The sequence below is a fragment of the Eretmochelys imbricata genome, chromosome 3 (genome assembly GCF_965152235.1).
Source record: "Eretmochelys imbricata isolate rEreImb1 chromosome 3, rEreImb1.hap1, whole genome shotgun sequence".
Classification (NCBI taxonomy): domain Eukaryota; kingdom Metazoa; phylum Chordata; order Testudines; family Cheloniidae; genus Eretmochelys; species Eretmochelys imbricata.
This window is the reverse complement of record NC_135574.1, coordinates 36,550,835-36,572,653: the sequence shown is the minus strand read 5'-3', so window position 1 is coordinate 36,572,653 and position 21,819 is coordinate 36,550,835.

The window sequence follows — 21,819 nt, the reverse complement described above, 5'->3', positions numbered from 1 at the left end:
AGGCTCCAGGCACCCAGCCACTGCACTCCAGAGGATGGCCCAAGCAACAGAAAGCTGTCATTCAAACAGTTTGATTTGTAGTGTGGCTACGAAAAGCAGTGTTGCCTTGGTCTTGGCCTTCCCTCCTCCTCCATCCCACCCCACCCGTCCCAAGCTACCTTGTCAGTTATCTCACTTTTTTTTTAATTAATAAAGAAAGAATGCATGGTTTCAAAACAATACTTACTTTATTTCGAAGGGGGAAGGGAGGGTGGTTTGGTTACAGGAATTAAAATCAACCAAGGGGGTTGGTTTGCATCAAGGAGAAACACACACAACAGTCACACCGTAGCCTAGCCAGTTATGTAACTGGTTTTCAAAGCCTCTCTGATGCGCAGCTCACCTAGCTGTGCTCTTCTAATCGCCCTGGTGTCTGGCTGCTCAAAACTGGATGCCAGGCGATTTGCCTCAACCTCCCACCCCACCATAAATGTCTCCCCCTTACTCTCACAGATATTATGGAGTACACAGCAAGAAGCAATAATAATGGGAATGTTGGTTGTGCTGAGGTCTAACCTAGTCAGCAAACAGCGCCAGCGAGCTTTTTACCATCCAAAGGCACATTCTACCACCATTCTGCACTTGCTCAGCCTATAGTTGAACTGCTCCTTATGACTGTCCAGGCTGCCTGTGTAAGGCTGCATGAGCCATAGGAGCAAGAGGTAGGTGGGTCCCCAAGGATAACTATTGGCATTTCAACATCCCCAATGGTAATTTTGTGGTCTGGGAAGTAAGTCCCTTCTTGCAGCTGCTCAAACAGCTCAGAGTTCCTAAATATGAGAATGTCATGCACCTTTCCCATCCATACCACGCTGATGTCGGTGAAACATCCCTTTGATCCACCAGTGCTTGCAGCACCATTGAGAAGTACCCCTTGCAGTTTATGTACTGATTGGCTAGGTGGTCCAGTGCCAAGATGGGGATATGTGTTCCGTCTATCACCCCACCACAGTTAGGTAACCCCATTGCAGCAAAGCCATCCACTATGACCTGCACATTTCCCAGAGTAACAGAATGTCAATGATTGCATTGGCTACTTGGATCACAGCAGCCCCCACAATAGACTTGCCCATTCCAAATTGATTCCCGACTGACCAGTAGCAGTCAGGAGTTGCAAGCTTCCACAGGGCTATCACCACTCGCGTCTCAACTGTAAGGGCAGCTTTCATCTTGGTATCCCTGTGCTTCAGGGTGCGGGAAAGCAACTCACATTGTTCCAGGAAAGTGGCCTTACGCATGCGAAAGTTTCACATCCACTGTGAATCATCCCATACTTGCAACACTATGTGGTCCCACCAGTCTGTGCTTGTTTGCCTGGCCCAGAATTGGCGTTCCACTGTATCAACCAGCCCCACTGCCACCATGATGTCCCAATTGCCACAGCCCGTGCTTTCAGGAATGTCTGTGTCCATGTCCTCATGAAAATCCTCCTCGTGCTGGCATCTCTTAGCTCGGTTCTGCATATACTCCAGGATAATGTGCGAAGTGTTTACAATGCGTAAAACAGCAGCGGTGATGGTGAGCTGAGTGTGCTCCATGCTTGCCATGGTATAGTGTCTACAGGAGAGCAGAGTTGCAGCGGAAGCGGTGGATGATGACAGTTAGCAGTCCTACTGCACCGTCTGCTGACAGCAGCACCCAGGACACAACAGCCACGGTGATGGTGAGCTGAGCTGAGCAGGCACAATGCTTGCCATGGTATGGCGACTGCATGGAAAAAAAGGCACGAAACAATTGTCTGCCATTGCTTTCATGGGAAGGGCGACTGACGACATGTACCCAAAACCACCCATGACAATGTTTTTGCCCCATCAGGCATTGGGAGCTTAACCCAGAATTCCAATGGGCGGCAGAGATAGCGGGAACTGTGGGATAGCTACCCACAGTGCACCGCTCCATAAGTTGATGCTAGTCATGGTAGTGAGGATGCACTCTGCTGACTTAATGCGCTTAGTGTGGACATACACAATCGACGGCATAAAATTTATTTCTAAAAATCGACTTCTATAAAATCGATCTAATTTCATAGTGTAGACGTGTACACAAGAGACTTTTCCAGTTATACCAGTATAATTATACCAGTGTAGTTACAGCAGTATAACTCCCCATGTAGACCCTCTTATTCTGAAATAAGAATGGCTCTTTTTCAGCTTAGTTTAAACTACTTCCAAACAAAAATAAGCTAAACCAAAAAAGGCACTGATGCCAAAATAAGTATCCACACAGCAAGTTATACCAATATAATTGTATCAAGTATCAGGGGGTAGCCATGTTAGTCTGTATCCATAAAAACAACAAGGAGTCCGGTTGCACCTTAAAGACTAACAGATTTATTTAGGCATAAGCTTTCGTGGGTAAAAAACCACTTCTTCAGCTGCATCTGAAGAAGTGGTTTTTTACCCATGAAAGCTTATGCCCAAATAAATCTGTTAATAATAGGTTCCATTTATATGGAAATCTCTAAGCCAAACTAAGTGGGAAACATGGTGCACAGAAAGCAGTTTCAGAGTTCTAGAAGACCGTGGGAGTACCTTTTTGCTGCTGTTGCCTCTTCAGCTTGAGCAGTTAGCCAGTATTAGCCAGTTGCATCTGAAGAAGTGGTTTTTTACCCACAAAAGCTTATGCCCAAATAAATCTGTTAGTCTTTAAGGAGCCACCGGACTCCTTGTTGTTTTAATATAATTGTGGTGGTTTAAATTCACACCCTGCCTTATATTGGTATAGTTTCCTTATGCAGACAAGCTGAACATACTCAGCTCACTGCTCCGAAGGCTAATATCAGCTAGAAATGAAGACCTGCGGGAGTTAAACAACAGGCAGATGAGCTCAGCTAAAAGCAAGTGCTCCAGTTACTCAGTTTATAACAAAAGAGAATGAAAGACTAGTATCATTTAAATGGTGGACTAAAACCACCCAGACACAAGCTGTCTGTGGGCAATACAAACAAAAGTATGAATCCTTCTGTATCCAACCTTATATGTGTATCTCTCACTCTTCCTCTGTCTCTCTCACAGACATGCATACACTCCATGATTTTCTCTAGCTTCTTCCTTTGTGTTGCCAGTCAGGTCCTCCCTCTGCAGTCTTACATAGGAAGAAGATTTATAATAGCTGCATCCAATGCCACTGCTTCAAAGAGACAGTATCACACCATGTGTAGGATCTTTATACTGGTTTTTGTCATCGCTTCACTGGTTTGGAAAGGTACTTCTTTATTACTCTTAATTATTTTAAATACTTAATTCCTGCTACTTTTATCTCCTGGTAGATACTGACCTCTGAATGCCAACATCTGTAAAATCACAGTCTGTTGTCACAGTAGCGTAATGGCTGTGATGTCTTAATTGAAAACATGGGAGGTAAGGAATTTTAAAGTATAATTAGAGCACACTTCAGGAGGAAGCTGTGAGTGTTGTTCTGTAGGTGGAGTGGAAGACATCTGATATTTCTGACATACTGTATCAAAAATGTAAAATGCAGACACAGTACTCATATGGAAAACAAAACATAGCACAAACACAATGCAACTGTGCCATATGTTAAGAAATGCACATCTCAGAAACAGAGGGCTAATTAGCTTGAGAAAACCGAGATGACTGAATGATGAAGCTAGGAAATAAAAAAGGAGAATGAAATCTAGAGGCAGGCTAGTATAGGAGACCCACCTGGCAGCAGCTTGGCAGACTCACGAGTTTAAATGAAATCAAAGAAGAAATCACGGAGGGGGAATAGTGGGCTTAACTGTGCAGTTTCCTTTTTAGACTCTCGATCACCTGTTCCTTTCCTCCTTGACAAGTGACGTGTTATGATTAGTGATGGGTGACCTTCAAAGACTTGGAGGTTCTGTTCACATTAGTGCCCCAAAGCTTGGAAACTTACCTGAGCTTTATTTCAAATCTCTGCCAAAGCAGGATGGAAATCTAAAGAGACTAGACTTCCTTGGGATATTTCTGGCACCACTCGATGTCAGGAAGTCAAAGTTACAGTATGCTTTCTTTTGGCATATAGACACGTCTCCTTCCCATCCCCAAGAAGTGCAAGGTCCATGAAATTGAAGGTTAATGGGGAAAAAGTCTGATTTTTTTTCAATATTTCACAATGAGGCCAAGGGGGAGGAGATGTGATAGGTTCAGGGCCAAATCTAGGATTTATAGTGCCTGGAATGAAAATAACAAGACTCCACAACATCATCATCGCCTGTGGCTATGACACTTTTTCCAGAGGACTCACCTCCTCATCTGGGCTCTGCTTCCTCCTTGATGTTTTCCCTCCTCATCCACTGCTGGTACATTTCTTCCTCCCTTTGCCTTCAGCTCCCCCATGCTACTTCCCCACCAGCATGTACTTTCTGCCACCTACACATTTAAAATTCCTGCCATTCATACACTTGTCTCTCCCAGTTTTTCTTTCTCACATACATATGCACTCTGGCCTCTGCTTCCTTTTCTTCTTATTTTTATTTGAATTACAGAAATTCCTAGAGATCTCAGCCAAGACCAAGGTCCCTTTGTGTTAGACACTATACTAACACTCAGTAAAGAGACAGTTTCTGCCTTGGAGAACATACAATCTACATAGACAAGAGAGGTAAAATGTGGGAGGGAAATCAGAGGTGAAGAGACTTGACCAAGGTCACACAACAGCAGAGCTGGAAACAGACCCAGGTATCCTGATGCCCAGTACAGCAAGCTTATCCACTAGATCACATTGTCTCACAAGTTAAGCATCAGAATTAACTATTTCAATGCTGATCACTTAGATAATTTGCTTATTTAGTGTGGATGGCCCTCAGAAAATCTAGTAAAGTTCTGTTAAACTAGAGAATCTATTCTATCCCGCTATCACTGAAGGACTGTTCCTTATTGTATAATCTCCAATACTTTGGCCATTTTGGTTCTGTATGTTCCATCACTTCCCCTGGGAGACTATTCCCCATTCAGATAGATTCCCCATTTGGAAGGTTTCCAGTTTTCCAATCTTAAATTTCCTTTTCTTAACTTCATCCGATTATTTCTAATTCTGCCCCCACCTGGTCAACAAGGAAGATGATGAATTTCTCATTACTTGGTCTTGCGTGTCTACTGTCCACATATAGTCAGGTTGTGAAGAAATCCCACCTAGTTAGTTTCAGCCAAAGTAGCAGCAGGGAATCTTTTTTGGGAGGGGCAGGAAGACGCTTTTTCGACCATCCCTAATAGCAGCATAAGATCATAGTTTTGGTTTTGTTTGAGTGTCAATGTGTCAAAGTGGAGCAAGGGATGAATGGGGGCTTGGCACATTTTTTTGTGCTGACATCCAAGTTTTCTAGAAGTCAGTTCACCTAGTAAGACTTGTCTGCTCAGACCTGCTGGCATGCTGTGACGTCCTTTTCAAACAGGCTAGTGTCCAAAGTATTCAGTGAGAAGTGTTTACTGCCAAAGTATTCCTTATCCAAAGGGTGCATATACTCATAGTTTTCCCGTAAACAAGGTTCACACAAAGTTTTCTAAGTCAAAATGCTGCACCCATGAAACGTTATATGTCAGCTCTAACAATGAAAATAGCATCCTTGCGGGATTATTCTTCTCTGTCAGATTCAAAGGAGATTCATACTTAATTTTTGAGAAATGCTAATTATGATATATATTTGGGAGGGGCTCTTTGAAAATTAAACTTTGCATAATGTTATGATGAAAACACCTTATTAAGGGATTCCTGAGGTATCATCTGACTCTTATCACAATATATAAAGCCACAGAGATATGAGACAAGTCACAAACAATTTAAAAGGGAATAATTTACAAAATTTGAAATGTAAATGTATTTGCTCAATTGTCTTCTCATTTTCATGAAACGTTCCATTTATCCTTCAGAGATGTGATTTCCCCCCCATAATGTGCAGAAGGCCCTCCTTAATCTAGCCTCTAAAGCCAATTCCTTGACCTTCAGATCCCTCCTCTAGACCCACTGCCACCATACTACCTATGGTAAATTGCCACCTGAGAGTGCGTAAGTGGATGGCTGGCGGGGACTTCTTTTGGTTATGTGTTATTCATATCTTATAATCAACAACGAATCAAACCCATTTAGCTATACACATTTCTGGCCTCTGTTAACACACATTCTTTTTCTGTTTACTTCCTCCTCTTACACCAATTGTTTGTTAGGTCTTGTCTTAATTCTGGTGGAATAACTCATATGCTTAAACTAAGTATGGCAAGTCTTTGCAGGATTGGGGCCTTAGATTGTTAACTCTTCAGGACACGTGTTTATTCTGTGTTTGTATAGAACATAGCACAGAGAGGTCCTGACTATGACTGGGGCATGTAGGTGTTACCATAATACAGATATATAAACAATAATAGCATGTAGGTATAGTGGGGTTGAAAACCGACCTTAGAATAGGGGCCTGGTTATAAAATTTACGTTCGAGAGATTACTATCTTTCCCGAATACTGCTCCAGTATAATTTTCATTCTGGTCCTGGGCAAGATATACTTTCTTCCCATCAATGCCTGCTTCTCACCCAGCCTGTATATACAGCCTGCTTTGGCTTAAAGTAACATGTTTTATAGTTTTTTTCCTTGAGCAAAAGCAGTAACAGTCATGATTGACTTCTCAGCTGATGTCAGCAGCAGGGAGCCAGACTCCCGCCTGACCATTAGATAACCCTGTAATCAATAGGAATTCACTGCCCTCTTGACAGTGAGGAAGTTTTTCTGAAAAAAAAAAAGGGGGGGGAGGGATAATTTAGCCATCCATATCAAATTAAAAGGAAATGCATAAGCTCTTTCCAGGTCAGTTAAGCACAGTGGGTCACTATCTCTCAGCTTCTATCAGAACACAAAGTAGCTCCTCTCTGTATATTTTGCCATACAGTAGCTAGCCTGCTGTTGCTGTAATGAACAGATTTACTTAATTTTACCTTTTCATGCATTTCACTGAAACAGATTGCAACAAAAGGAGGAGTAACAAGACAACCTGTTTAGAAGTCTAAGTGAAATGGCATTTTCAATTTGTTAATCATATCAAATAATCTACGAGATTTCTGGAATTATCAAACAAACCCTACCCAATTAAAACTAATTCCTTGGTTTGAGGCTTTTTCTCTTCTTACCCCCTCTTCAGGGGATTCTGGAGCTTGACCCACAGGCCACTAACACTATAATAAATCAGACAAAATTCCACATAAATCAGTGGAGTAACCCCAATGGGAAACCAGAGCATTCAGAAGCGGGGCCTAAGTTTTTGGTTACACAAAGGATGGTGATAAAGGCCTCAATCCTGCAAACACCTAAGCACATATTTAAAATCAGCATTAACATTTTACAAAGGTATTAAATAAGTTAGTATATAAAATATATACATATACTATTATAAAACATAATATAACATATATATAACTTTAAGCATATGTGTAGCTCCAGTGAAATCAGTGGGACAATTTAGAGGGTTCTGGGAGGCTTAAAAATGCATATAATTATTAAGATTTGTCACTGTGTGAAAAAAAGTTACAGATAACATTTGTCCCTGACTTTTTTCTGTCTGGACTCACCTCGCAGCTGTGGCTCTGGTGGTTTCTGTGTCCTTCAGGGCTGGACCCAGCACCCTGTTCCGGGTATTGCAATCTGGCATGTGGTGTTACTGCACCACTCAGGTTTGGCCTACCCAATCTTCTGTCATGATGCTGGGGCAGGCAGGCCAATCTTGACTAAGTGGCATTGCATACCAAACCTCAGCACTGCTGTGATCCTGCACGCTGCCAAGTTGCAATGCCGGAGCAGGGTGCCAGGCCCAACCCCATGCAAGACAGGAACTGCTGGAACTGTCACTGCAGGGTCAGTGGTGGAGCAGGCTTGCTCTCCAGGGTCCCTTCCTTTCCCCTCCACACTGGGCTGGGATTAGGGTTGCAATACCTAGGGCGGGGAAGGGTGCTTCTGCATGTGTTACTTCTGTGGGAGAGGGGCTCCTAATAAAAACCTGTACTAGAGCTCATCTTTCTGTTCCTTCACCACTGGTAGGCATGAGAAATATTATGGACCTGAACAAATACCACAGAGCTGGACAATTCCTAAACTTTGGGGTGTCATCCAAAATGACACCCCTTTCTGGATCAGAAAAATAGGTTGAAACAAGCTGAAGGGAAAAAACCCACACATTCAGAGAAAAAAATATCTTGAAGAAACAGAGTTGATGAAGCCAAGGCTAAAAAATCAGCATTAACATTTTACAAAGGTATTAAATAAGTTAGTATATAAAATATATACATATACTATTATAAAACATAATATAACATGCACATTTTACCATATACCCGTGCAATTTTTACTGGAAAGAAATCTAGTCTATTGGTTTGTGCACCTCACTGGGAGTCAGAACTTCTGGGTATTATTCTTTGCCCTGCAGCTGTCTCTTTTTGTGACTTTGAACTGGTCACTTAGGGATCAACTGTGCTATGAAAGGGCATCTCTGTCCTCAAAAGTAACTGTTGACACGACATTGTTGGATTCCACGTTTATTCCATCTCCTTGATTTCCATACTGAATTTGATGTGTTTACAAGTTAAAAGTATGTTTTTTCCTCCTAAGTGACAGTCCTCTAGAATCAGTCTTGATCTGTGTCTCTGCTCGAGTCTTGATGGAAAAGAGTCTGTGCATTCCCCTGCTGCACCTTCACATCCTTAACCTCTCGGTGCCTCAGTGAGATGAACAGAAGGGGAGTCGTGAAACTAGATTATTTGTAGCATGCTTAGCAGCCCTTGGGTGAAAGATGCTATAGAAGTGAAAAATATTATCTTCTGTATTTGTGGTGGGTAACATCATGGGACAGGTGCATCTGGCATTTTGATATATCTGAAAGAAAACACTGAAGCATGTTTGCACATAGCAGGATTTTGGTTTATTTAGGGGGAGCAACTAAAGAGATGAAGCAGTATAATTTCTTCTACAATGGGTCTGCTGTTTTGCATGAGATAGGTAAGGAATAGCGGACAATGAAAGATGTCCTTCTTTTGTACTGTTAAACTCAGTATCAGAGCTCAGTGGCAGAACTCAGCTATCTCTCCATTGGGCCATTTGTTCAGTAAAGTGAGAAATATTCTTGTTCTGAAGAATTTCCTAATATGTGACAAGGAATAAATAAGCCATATTTTCACTATTTGTTTTCCTTTTATTAAATAGTCTAGTTATAATTTACATATAGTTATATCATCATTTGCCCTCTTTTGAACCAGATAAGTGCCTGCAGATCATTTATTTTTTAAGTCCTATTTATTGCACTTACACATTCTGTTTGTAGTAATCTGACTGTCAGTTATTTGTAGCTGATGCTTCTATTGTGATCTTTGATTTTACAGTGATTATATAACCTGTATCACCTTCCCTTTCCTTTTTCTCTTTTAATTCAAAATAAAATAAAGGGAAGGAAAATGCCTGTAGAATATCCCATATTTATTTATTTATTTATTTGGGTACTATTATAAACTATAGGCTAGCTTCAGGAACTCTGCCCCATATCTGTGAAATTCTTTGTGCATTGTTGGTATTACACAATATCTCATTATACAAGAACAAGGGGCATTCAATGAAATTGGAAGGTGGCAAATTCAAACCAACAAAAGCAACACATAACACATAATTAGACAGTGGAATTCATTGTCACATGATGTTGCTGAAGCAAAAAAATTAGCAAGTTTTGAAGAGGGATTGGATATTTATAGGGATAACAAGACTATTTAGAGTTATAATAGTTAATGTTAACAACAAGACTATTGGGAAGGGAGATGAAACCTTACGTTTCAGGGGTTAAGACAAATTGTATTAGGGGTTATGATGAGACAACCATGGCAGCAAATAACCCCACAACTGCCTACTGCAGGGTTCTTACACCTTCCTCTGAAGCACTGGTACTGGCCACTGTTGGAGACAGAATACTGGGCTAAATGAACCTCAGGCCAGATCCAGTCTGGCAAGTCCTCTGTTCCTATAATAGAGAAAGAGAGATACAGATAGGCAAAGCGTATCATTAATATGCTCACTCTGTCTCTCTCCACTCATCCCATACTCACACTCACTTTCTTTTCTTCCCCAACTGGTAAATCCTGACTAGTAGGGCCAGGCATAGGGCAGGAGCATGGAGGTGAGGGGAGGAAGAGGAAGATTCCCTTTTCATCTCCCATGCCATCGCTGCTACTGATAAACAGGAGCTGGCTCCCTAAGCTCCTTATGCAGCCTCCTAGGTGGAATGTATGTGTGTACATGGGGGTGGGAAAATGATGCAAAGATCATGTTTGTAGTGGATACACCACCCTGACCCTCACCTTTCAGACTTCTACACCGGAAGCACCCACAGAGTGCCACAGCACCCCAAATCCCTCCAGGTCTCTCCACTGCCCCCTTGGACATCAGTACCACAATGCTCCTGCTGCCATATGGCTCACTGAGACAGTGATAAGATTTGTCCCTAATTGTTCAAACTTCTTTTTATAATTTTCTTGTTGAACACTGATTTTAAGAGACCTTATCAGCCATTTTGGGTCATTATTAATTTATCAGTAGACCTAGTTTCTCCCTAGCACTTAGCTTCCCCTTGACATATTGGAAAATGCCCTTCTTATTCCCTTAACTCCTTTCAGCTAGCATTAATCAGACAAAAAATGAAATAGTATTTTTAATGACAATTTGCACATAATTTTCTTCCAGGGAAAAGAAGAGGGAACAAAAACCATGGTGACAGATAACAGATTCTAGTCACACCGTTCAATGCACTTCTGGGAAATACCCAGATACCATAGTGATGGGCATGGTATGAGACCCCAAAGAAAACAGAATATAACTTTACTTTCTTGCTGCCACCACAAGCCTTAACACACTGATATTCTTTATTTATTGTCTGCCCTGTTTCTGTTTTCAGCACAGGCTTTCTTTCGCTGTCAAAACTTTGAGCAGCCTCCTGGAAAGGCACACTGACCAATTCTTCTTTCTTGAATGCTTCCTTTTTGCAAGCAGGAGTGTAACCTCTTGTGCAGGAAGTCATTGTTTTCTTTTAGGATTTCCAGTCCTATACATTTTACTCAGGGGTTGAAGATCACTCATGGGTATCCTCTCTTGGTTAGTTGCACAATTCTTGAGATAAGTGCAGAGCTTGTGTCTTGAGCTCTATTATATACTCCTCTGTGACTTTGTTTATTCCGTGGTGGCTTTGACATGCAATTGCTTTCACACAGAGTGCCTTGCGCTGCGTTTGACAGTTACATAGCTTTGGACACACTGAGAGGTCTTAATAGGTTTCCCATGCAAACATCAAAGCACCACCTTCCTTGCTAACAGCCCATCATGACTCTGAACTCTGTCCTCCAGTCTTCCAGTCTCAGCATAATATCAAAATGTGTGATCAGGTTTAAAGTGGCATGTAGTTCCATTGCTTTGGTGTTGCCCCAGAGGCAGGACCTCCTTCTGGAGAAATGACACTTGCAGTGCAATGCACATGCCCATCTAAACTAATCAATGTCTGGCATCTATTCCCAAAGGCAAAGGTCCAGCCAACCAGTAAACAGGCACAGTGCCATGCTAACAGATGGGCATAGACAGCCTAGAGACTAATGTAGACAGCCAAGAGACTATATATGTGTATGAAGGGTGAGTGTTGAGATCAGGAGACTAAGCCAGGAATATCCAAACCATTGTCTAGCATGTGGTTACATGGATGTGTTTACTGCAGTGCAGTGTGGTACATCACATTATCATTAATCCAGCTCTAAGCAGCATTACCTTGACTTTCATAAATAAAAATCAGAGAGAGAAGGTCGGTGAGGCAATATCTTTTATTGGACCAACTTCTGCTGGTGAGAGACATAAGATTTCTCTCTCTCTCTCTTTCACCACTAAAAGATATTACCTTACTCACCTTGTCTCTTTAATATCCTGGGACTGATACAGCTACAACTATACTGCATACGTATAAATAATCATTCCTGATCAGAAGAAGTGAGTTTTGGGTCCATCTAAATTGGGTAGAATGCTATGTAGCAGCTGTATTTCAATATATCTAGGCATTTGCATTGCATTTATCACTAAGGTATAGTAATTTGGATACAAATTAATTCTTTTCACTTTATTCTGCTCTTCTATTGTTGAGCCTATAGAATTCATGTAAATAAGCTTTTATATGAGCAAGTTGCAGTTCACGTTTCTTGGTTTTAGGGTGTAGTGTGTCCCATGAACAACTGGTGTGTAACAACTGTAATTAAGGAAGTGAGCTAGTAAATTTCAGTATGTTGCACGGAAATAGGTTGTATAAAATATCTTCAATCCAAAACTATGTCAGTTAAAGTTGCTGCAGCAACAGATCATCTTTTTGGACCAAAACAAGAGGACCATGCAAAAACAAAAAGATAGGCAAGCTAAATATATAAAGAAGACCTAACTGTAGCTGGACTGCACGGACATCACATTTTCTGAAATCACCAACAAACTGATTTTCAAATTATATGCGATCCAGTTCCCGCTCAAATTGACCTGATTCCTCCACCTTTACCAGCAAATCTCCAATCCTATTTTGGGTAGGAGGCATTTTTCCATGCTTCTAGACACCCTAAATGGTTGTTGATGGTAAGACCTCTCTTCGTAGGTATTGAGCCAGTAACTCAAACAACATGACACTGAGCTTCTCATCTTTCATCCCAGATCTTCCCTTATTCCTCCCCTTCTGTGACTGTAGCAATTCTATAATCTTCCATCTTTCACAAACTCACACAGCCTTGATTTTTTAATCCTCCGTCTCCCTCTTTTCCCACTTAAAATCCATATTGTCTCTAAAGACTGCTCATTTTATTCTTCACAACTTCTCAAAATAATGAAATCAGTATTTAGCATGGTGTTACCATATTGCAGAAAGGGTGAGCCTGTTTACACATTCAGGACATGGTTTTGCTGTGTGATTTTATTAAATTTAGTGAAGCTACTGACTACTCATATTTATAAACGAAGTTAGTTTGCAGCTTGGGCAGATGAGCAGATATGTGGCCCCACAAATGCATTAGAGAATGTTTTGTGGACGGGTAAAGATGCAGTTTCAGGTTCATACAACATTTGGCAGAACTGATTAAAGTGCATTTTAAGCTGAATCATACCCTACATTTGACATTTCTGCTATAGGGCACCAGCGGGTGGATAGCAATATTTTTTCATTTTTAAAGCTTGTAGGGTATATATAACCAAAGTGTTCTTGCAGTAATACATAATCTAGAGAAGAGCTAGGTAGGAAACGGTTTTCCCATTCCATAAGAATTTTTGAGATTTCAAAAAAATTTCTCATCCCAAATCAGGATGAAAAGTCAACACCTCAAAAATTTTCATCAACAGAAAATCTTAAGGAAAAAAAAAAGGCATATTGGGTCAATCGAAACACTTTGTTTTGATCATTTTTAAGTGTTTCAGCTTCATTTTCAATTATTTATTTTTTACTAGTATAAATTAACTACAATTTAATGAAAGTCTTTTGCACTGTAACACAAAACTTTTTGTTAAAAAAATGTTGAAATGGGACTTTTGAAACTTTTTTTTTCAAACTATTTTGACAATTCCTGCCCAGCTCTAATCTAGAGCGTGTCCTAGCAGTCTACTTCTTGACAAGTTCTACTTATTGGGTTCTTACTGATTAGAGCAACCGTAGCCCTTGCAGTTAGTGGATACTTAATCCTGCCATGTGACCAGAGTAACTCTGCAATGTAATCCCAGAAGTGAATGGGGTGAAGAAACAAAGGCCAGTCTCTTACCAGCACTCCTGTATGTCAAATCTTTATTACAGTTAATGGAGAATTATCACTTTACTTGGGAAAATGGCAAAACATGGAACTGCTCCCCTTCTGGCATCATCTTTCGTTTCGCTCTCTGTCTTGCGCATAAGTGTAGGCTCTTCTACCACCTGTCAACATTGCCTATTTAGATGCAACAGAAAGCCATTTGTCCATTTTTGTTCATATTTTGAAACATATCCACAGTACAAGAGTCCTGTGAGAGAGGAGAAGCAGGAAGTTCACAGGATATCAACAACCTGATGACTGTTGACAATGAATTAGATTAACATCATCTTGCTTTTTATATTATGGTGGTTTTGTTTCCTTTTTAGACTACACTTCCCCTCCCCCAAGGAAATGACAGAAAGATAATATAATGGCTTCAGAGACCCTTACACAGCACAGAAGTGGGAGACAGAAATATGTGCAAGTCAATTTGAAGGTGCTTCTAAGCAATCTGATTGTATTATCCATCATTGCAAAAGTACCATTCTCAAAAGGCCCTTTAGCAAATTTTTTCTCTTATTGTCAAACATTCTATATTGTGTATGTAACATAATAAATTTCAACACCAGGAAAACCAAGGTACTCTACCAGCTCTCACCTGCACCAACTATGCTTTGTACCCCACAAATCACCATCAGTGGAGAATCCCTGGAAAATGTGGACCATTTTCTGTACCTTGGCAGCCACGTCTCCCAAACATCCAGCATTGACACAGAAATTGAATACAGCATCCGCTGTGCCAGCACATCTTTTGGAAGACTATTCAAATGAGTCTTCAATGATAGGGATCTACAAACAGGTACCAAGATCTTGGTTTACAAGGCAGTTGTCATCTCCACCCTTCTCTATGGGTGTGTGTAGGGGCAAGGTTGCGGAAGATTGGCGAAGCGCTAAGTGGTGGACTGAGTATGTGACTGGATGCAGGCAGTTTCAATTAACTTTGTCTGACAGACCATGCCAAAAGATATTGTAGCATAGCTCAGCATATTTTTGCCTGTAAACAAGTCAGTTTATGTAATAAGCATAAATCATACATGTAAGAATGTAACTGGCTGTTGATCCCATGTAACCTCGACATAAGCGTGGAGAACATAGCGCCACAGAGGACTCCCCCCGCAGCGGACTCCTTCCTGGTCAGCTGTCCCGAATGGCCAGAGTCCCCTGCAGCCCCTCCGTGCGACCTAGGGGCTCCCCGTGCAGATTGGAGTGTAAGTTCTTCCTTCCTTCAATAAAACATAGTTTACTATTCTTAGGCCTGAATGTCCTCCTTTCGCTGGTATCTTCCCCGCTCCCCCCAGCCCTTGCGGGCACAGTGTGAGACCTGGGTAACCTACGGATGACATCTCAAATGGCTGGAGTGGTTCCAGCAGCACTGTCTCACGAGGATCCTCAGGATCAGCTGGGAAGACTGACGCACTAACATCAGCATTCTCTCTGCAGCCAACATCAGCCATATAGAAGCGCAGGTCATGAAACACCAACTCTGCTGAGCTGGCCACTGTGTATGTATGCCTGACACTCACCTCCCGAAGCACTCACTCTTCTCTCATGTCTTAGAGTGGTAGCCGTGTTAGTCCGTAGCAGCAAAAAGAATGCCACAAGTACTCCTCGTTCACTCTTCTCTCAGTTAAGTCAGGGAAGAAGAGCTCGCAGAGGGCAGCAGAAGAGTTTCAAAGACCTACTGAAATTACATCTTAAAAAGGGAGGCATCAACCCAACAAACTGGGAGGACTTGGTGCATAACGGAACACAGTGGCGCCACGCCATACACCAAGCCAAAACTCACTGTGAGGAGAACAGATGTGCTCATGAGACAGAGAAGCAACAAAGGCGGAAAGAAAGGGCACAGTACTCCAGCCAACAACTATGTCTCCTTCAAGATTACACCTGTCACTTCTGTGAGAAAATCTGCACGGCAAGAATTGGGCTCCTCAGCCACTTAAAAACTCACCAGTGAACCCCCTTGGCAGACATCAGCTTCACATCAAGAGATAGCTGAAGAGAAAGATATGTCCCAGTACATGTAATCCCCATGGGTTTGATTGAAAGCCCCACCAATCCCTCCCTGCAGAATCAGTGGGGATTCAAGTAAATATATTCCTCTTTGCTACCAGTTAATCCAAGACAACACTGACAACGAAAACTTCTAAATTGGAGATTTGGCTCCAACTGCCAGGAATGCCTGCCTGTGCACATGAGAATGAGAGACAATGGGAACACACGGAAGGGGGAAACCTCTCTGACGCCAGCAGACCAGGTGACAGCTCCTGCCAAGATCCCTAGGCCTTTCTGAACACTGACAAATGAATAGCTGGAAACCAGTCGGGCTCACCTGTGTCTTAGTATTGTTAAAATAAGTATTAGATTTATAGAGAGGTGTTTAGTGTTTGGACTTCATGAAATTCTTGTGAGTTGCTGCATGCATTAATCTCACTTATAATATCTGTATCCCATGTTATAAGGTAATATTTAAGTGTGTGTTCTGTAAGTATAGAAGTGTTTGGTATGAAATTGGAAACTCCCATAGTTATGAAAGATGCATTACCAAGTGTGAAATACTAATTTATCACAAGAGGGGTCATCTCCTGCCCAACAAAAGAAGATTTATAGACACTAGACAAACCATTGTGGAATATCAGTGGACGAAGGACTTTGTTGATTGTTTCCCCCACACCCATGAAGAGGGGATATGCACAAATGCTTGTCTCATCACAGCTTGAACTTTGGGAGAAGGGAATAAAAATCTTGGAATTGGAATCGCTATGCTACTTGGAATTTGGAGAGGGAAATCTTTCTAAGCATAAGCAAGGGATCCCGAAGCTGCTTAGCTTAGGTTAACCCTATAGGACATATAGAGCTTGGACATTATATTAGCTTCCATTACTTATTGGAACATAAGGCAGTAACTCATCTGTGTGCATATGTTTACCTGCTTTAAACGTGTAAATAACTCGTTTCCTTTTCTTAGTTAATAAATCTGTAATTAGTTTATTACCAGATGGCTACTAGCATTGTCTTTGGTGTGTGACCTGAGGTGTAATTGTCCTGGGTTAAGAGACTGATCCTTTGAGACTGGGAGTAATTTGAATATCATTGTGATTTTTGGAGTAGGGGACCATCTCCCACAAAGTCAGGCTTGCCTGGATGGCAAGATAGACTGGAGTGCCCAAGGGAACTGTGTGACTCCATGTTAAGGCTGTTATAGTGCTTGATAAGTTCACACTTGATACTTGATAGGTGAAATCTAATTATAGAACACATCACCAATATGGGGTTTGTGCCCTGGTTTGTAACAGTCTGCCCTGAGGTTGGCATCGATGTTCGTGAGCCACTCCAGACTGCTTGACAACCTCAGAGACTTTTCAAGCAATCAAAAGCCTAGGTCTTTGCTCTGAAGGAATGAGGAAGGAAAAGACTGAGAAGAAGTTAAGGAATTTGTAAGGGGAACAGAAATCTTAACAAGAGCTCCTAAAATTATCCCTTGAAAGTTGCAATCTGAGTGATACTGATAGCAAGATAACAGAAAGCTCTCGGATAGAAAGACCGATCCACCCTTCTTCAGAAGCATCTGAGTCTATAACCCAAACAAGGAACGGAAACTAAGTGATGTGCTTAAAAGTAGCAGTTTAATTAGAATAGGCTCCACAGGTCTCATATGTACATAGAAACCTATTGGGTCCTTAGAGATCTCCACCCTGGTACCCACCATACCTTGAAGCCCTTGATCCACAGGAACCAGTCCAACCATGTAAAAGTCAGCCAGCATTTGCATACTTAAGACTCAAAGCAACCTTTTAAAAAATGGGCACCTAAGGTTAGGCTCCTAAGTAAGTGGCCTGATTTTCAAAATTGCTGAGCACGCAGCAACTGTCATATGGACACAAGAGCCTTATTTCCGGCATCCATTTTAGAAGGTGTTGGCCTGAAGATTTTTGAGTGAGCACTTAACATTCTTAGGAAACACACAACTTGTGTGGAGACTAAATCTTTTCATAAGGTGGATCCATCCAGTAGGGTGTCTGGAATAGGGGGAGAGCTGACTAAGGGGGGATATGATAGAAGTCTATAAAATTATGAATGGTGTGGAGACAGTGAATAAGAAAGTGTTATTTATCCCTTCACATAAAACAAGAATTAGGGGTCACCCAATGAAATTAATAGGCAGCAGGTTTAAAACAAACATAAGGAAGTACTTCTTCACATAACACACAGTCAACCTGTGGAACTAGTTGCTAGGGAATGCTGTGTAGGCCAAAACTATTACTGAGATAAAAAAAGAATTAGGTAAGTTCATGAAGCATATGTCCATCAATGGCTATTAGTCAAGATGGTCAGGGATGCACCCCCATGCTCCAGGTGTCCCTAAACCTCTGACTATCAGAAGATGGGAGTGGATGACATGGGATGGATTGCTTGATAATTGCCCTGTTCTGTTCATTCCCTCTGAAGCATCTGGAATGGACAATACTGAAAGACAGGATATTGGGCTAGATGGACCATTGGTCTGACCCATATGACCATTCTTATATGCTTACGTTCTTATGCTTGTGTAGTGTTTTATAATATTGTTCTATATATTTCATTAATTTATGCAGTCTTTTTGGCATACTTTATTTTCCGGTTCCATTCATAACAAGTTGTTAATGTATTAATAAATAGCTTCAATAGCAGATTCACATGGTTATGATGAAGCCATGGTAGCATGTACGATGGACTTCCACCTTAAATGATCCCTTGTGATTCATCCTTTTGATTGGTTCCATTGTGCATAGCAGATGCAACCGATGAAGTAGATGAAACTGGAGAAGTTCTTAATCCTTTTCTTCCACGTGCCAAAGCTAAATGTGTTTTATGGGGATGGCTTGTTAGGCCATGGTCCAACCCTCTGACTTTATCTGGCCTTGGGACCAGCACTTGGAATAAGGAACCCAGTGGTGTGGCTAGCAGATTAATAATTTAAATAAAGAAAGAATTTAATTAATAGATTGATTAATGAAATAGTTTAACAGTTCATTGTTACAGAGCCACAGTAAGCCAGTGGGCCAACTCACTGGCCTGTGAGTTGAAGCTCCCAACAGAAGCGGAATTTTACTCCCTTTTTTTAGGGATGGGTTTATTTTTCAATACCAGGACAGTCCAACACAAATCAAAACAAATAAGCCAGGTGCTGCTGCCTGACCCTTCCTGAAGCTTCTTTCTCATAAGGCTCCTGCCCCTAGCCACACAGCTGGTATCTCCAGCTAAATCTTCCACCTAGCAGGTATGGAACGGTCGCCCCAGAAGGGCTCACCCTAACCAAGCTGCTTGCTAATCTTTTATCACAAAAATATAAGAACTAGGTGACCTTCAAGCTATCATGTGATCCCTGACCCTAAACCCGTCACTTGGGAAGGCAGATAATTATGCACAGGTAAACCTACATCTTTTAAAGGGCCGTCCAACCCTGTGACAATTACTTATAACCATCTTTAGTATCTTCTATTCAATTTCTTAAAACCATCATTAGTACATTGTACTCACCTCTATAAAATGCTTAAACATCTATTAATTATTTATTAACCCCTTATAAATAATTTATAAATGGAATCTTAATATAAAGTATGGCAGCCTTTCCCTCTAAAATATCCCATTTTTAATTTTCCTGTCCCCTTATTTATTTAAATAAAACCATTCAGGAAGGAGTGTGTTTTTGCTGCTCAGTTTGTGTGCTTGGCTCCTTTAGATGGCAGGCATTGCTCCCATTTATTTAAGCAAAAAGAAAAGGAGTACTAGTGGCACCTTAGAGACTAACCAATTTATTTGAGCATAAGCTTTCGTGAGCTAAGCTCACTTCATCGGATGCATTCAGTGGAAAATACAGTGAGGAGATTTATATACACACAGAACATGAAAAAATGGGTGTTATCATACACACTGTAAGGAGAGTGATCACTTAAGATGAGCTATTACCAGCAGGAGAGCGGGGGGGGCGGGAGGGAAGAAAACCTTTTGTAGTGATAATCAAGGTGGGCCATTTCCAGCAGTTAACAGGAACGTCTGAGGAACAGTGGGGGGGGGGGCATGGAATAAACATGGGGAAATAGTTTTACTTTGTGTAATGACACATCCACTCCCAGTCTCTATTCAAGCCTAAGTTAATTGTATCCAGTTTGCAAATTAATTCCAATTCAGCAATCTCTCGTTGAAGTCTGTTTTTGAAGTCTTTTTGTTGTAATATTGCGACCTTTAGGTCTGTAATCGAGTGACCAGAGACATTGAAGTGTTCTCTGACTGGTTTTTGAATGTTATAATTCTTGACGTCTGATTTGTGTCCATTTATTCTTTTACGTAGAGACTGTCCAGTTTGACCAATGTACATGGCAGAGGGACATTGCTGGCACATGGTGGCATATATCACATTGGTAGATGTGCAGGTCAACGAGCCTCTGATAGTGAGGCTGATGTGATTAGGTCCTATGATGGTGTCCCCTGAATAGATATGTGGACACAATTGGCAACGGGCTTTGTTGCAAGGATAGGTTCCTGGGTTAAGATAGTGGTTCTGTTGTGTGGTGTGTGGTTGCTGGCGAGTATTTGCTTCAGGTTGGGGGGCTGTCTGTAAGCAAGGACTGGCCTGTCTCCCAAGATTTGTGAGAGTGTCTGTTATTATCTTTGTTGGGCCTGTCCTGTATAATAACAAAATGCCACTAGCCATCACCTTCAACCCCCAACTAAAACCTCTCCAACGCTTCATCAAGGATCTACAACCTATCCTGAAGGATGACCCATCACTCTCACAAATCTTGGGAGACAGGCCAGTCCTTGCTTACAGACAGCCCCCCAACCTGAAGCAAATACTCGCCAGCAACCACACACCACATGACAGAACCACTATCCTAACCCAGGAACCTATCCTTGCAACAAAGCCCGTTGCCAACTGTGTCCATATGTCTGTTCAGGAGACAACATCATGGGACCTGGTCACGTCGGCCGCACTATCAGGGGCTCATTCGCCTGCGTGTCTACCAATGTGATGTGTGCTGGCGGTGCCCCTCTGCCATGTGCATTGGTCAAGCTGGACGGTCTCTGCATGGGAGAATGAGTGGACATGAATCGGACGTAGGGAATTATGGCATTCAAGGACCAGTTGAAGAGCACTTCGGTCTCTTTGGTCGCTCGATTGCAGACTTGAGGGTTGCAATTCTTCAACAAAAGTACTTCAAAAACAGACTCCAATGAGAGACTGCTGAATTGGAATTAATTTGCAAACTGGATACAATTAACTTAGGCTTGAATAGAGACTGGGAGTGGATGGGTCATTACACAAAGTAAAACTATTTCCCCATGTTTATTCCCCCCCTCCACCCTCCACTGTTCCTCAGACGTTCTTGTCAACTGCTGGAAATGGCCCACCTTGATTATCACTACAAAAAGTCCCCCACCCCCACCCCGCTTTCCTGCTGGTAATAGCTCACCTTAAGTGATCACTCTCGTTACAGTGTGTATGGTAATACCCATTGTTTCATGTTCTCTACGTATGTCAATCTCTCCACTGTATTTTCCACTGAATACATCCGATGAAGTGAGCTGTAGCTCACGAAACCTTATGTTCAAATAAATTGGTTAGTTTCTAAGGTGCCATTAGTACTCCTTTTCTTTTTGCGAATACAGACTAACACGGCTGCTACTCTGAAACCTTTATTTAAGCAAGTTGCTCTGGATTTCTCTGTAAAGTTTCCTGGGGATTGGAGAGGGGGGGCAATGAAGCCTGCACTTTGGAGAGCAGACTGTTTCCCCTGGTGGAATAATACTCTGAACTATGGCACTGGGCTTAGAACCACAAGACGTTTCCATTAAGCCCGGGTCTCTTTTTTGTAAAGCCTGGAGGGCGGCTACCCAGAAGGCAGCATCTTGCTCACAGGCAAGTGGTCAAGTCTCTGCAAGAAAAGCACCCTATAATTATATGGCATATCCACTGTTCAAGAACACATTCTCCTCACTATTACTGACAAATTTCTCTT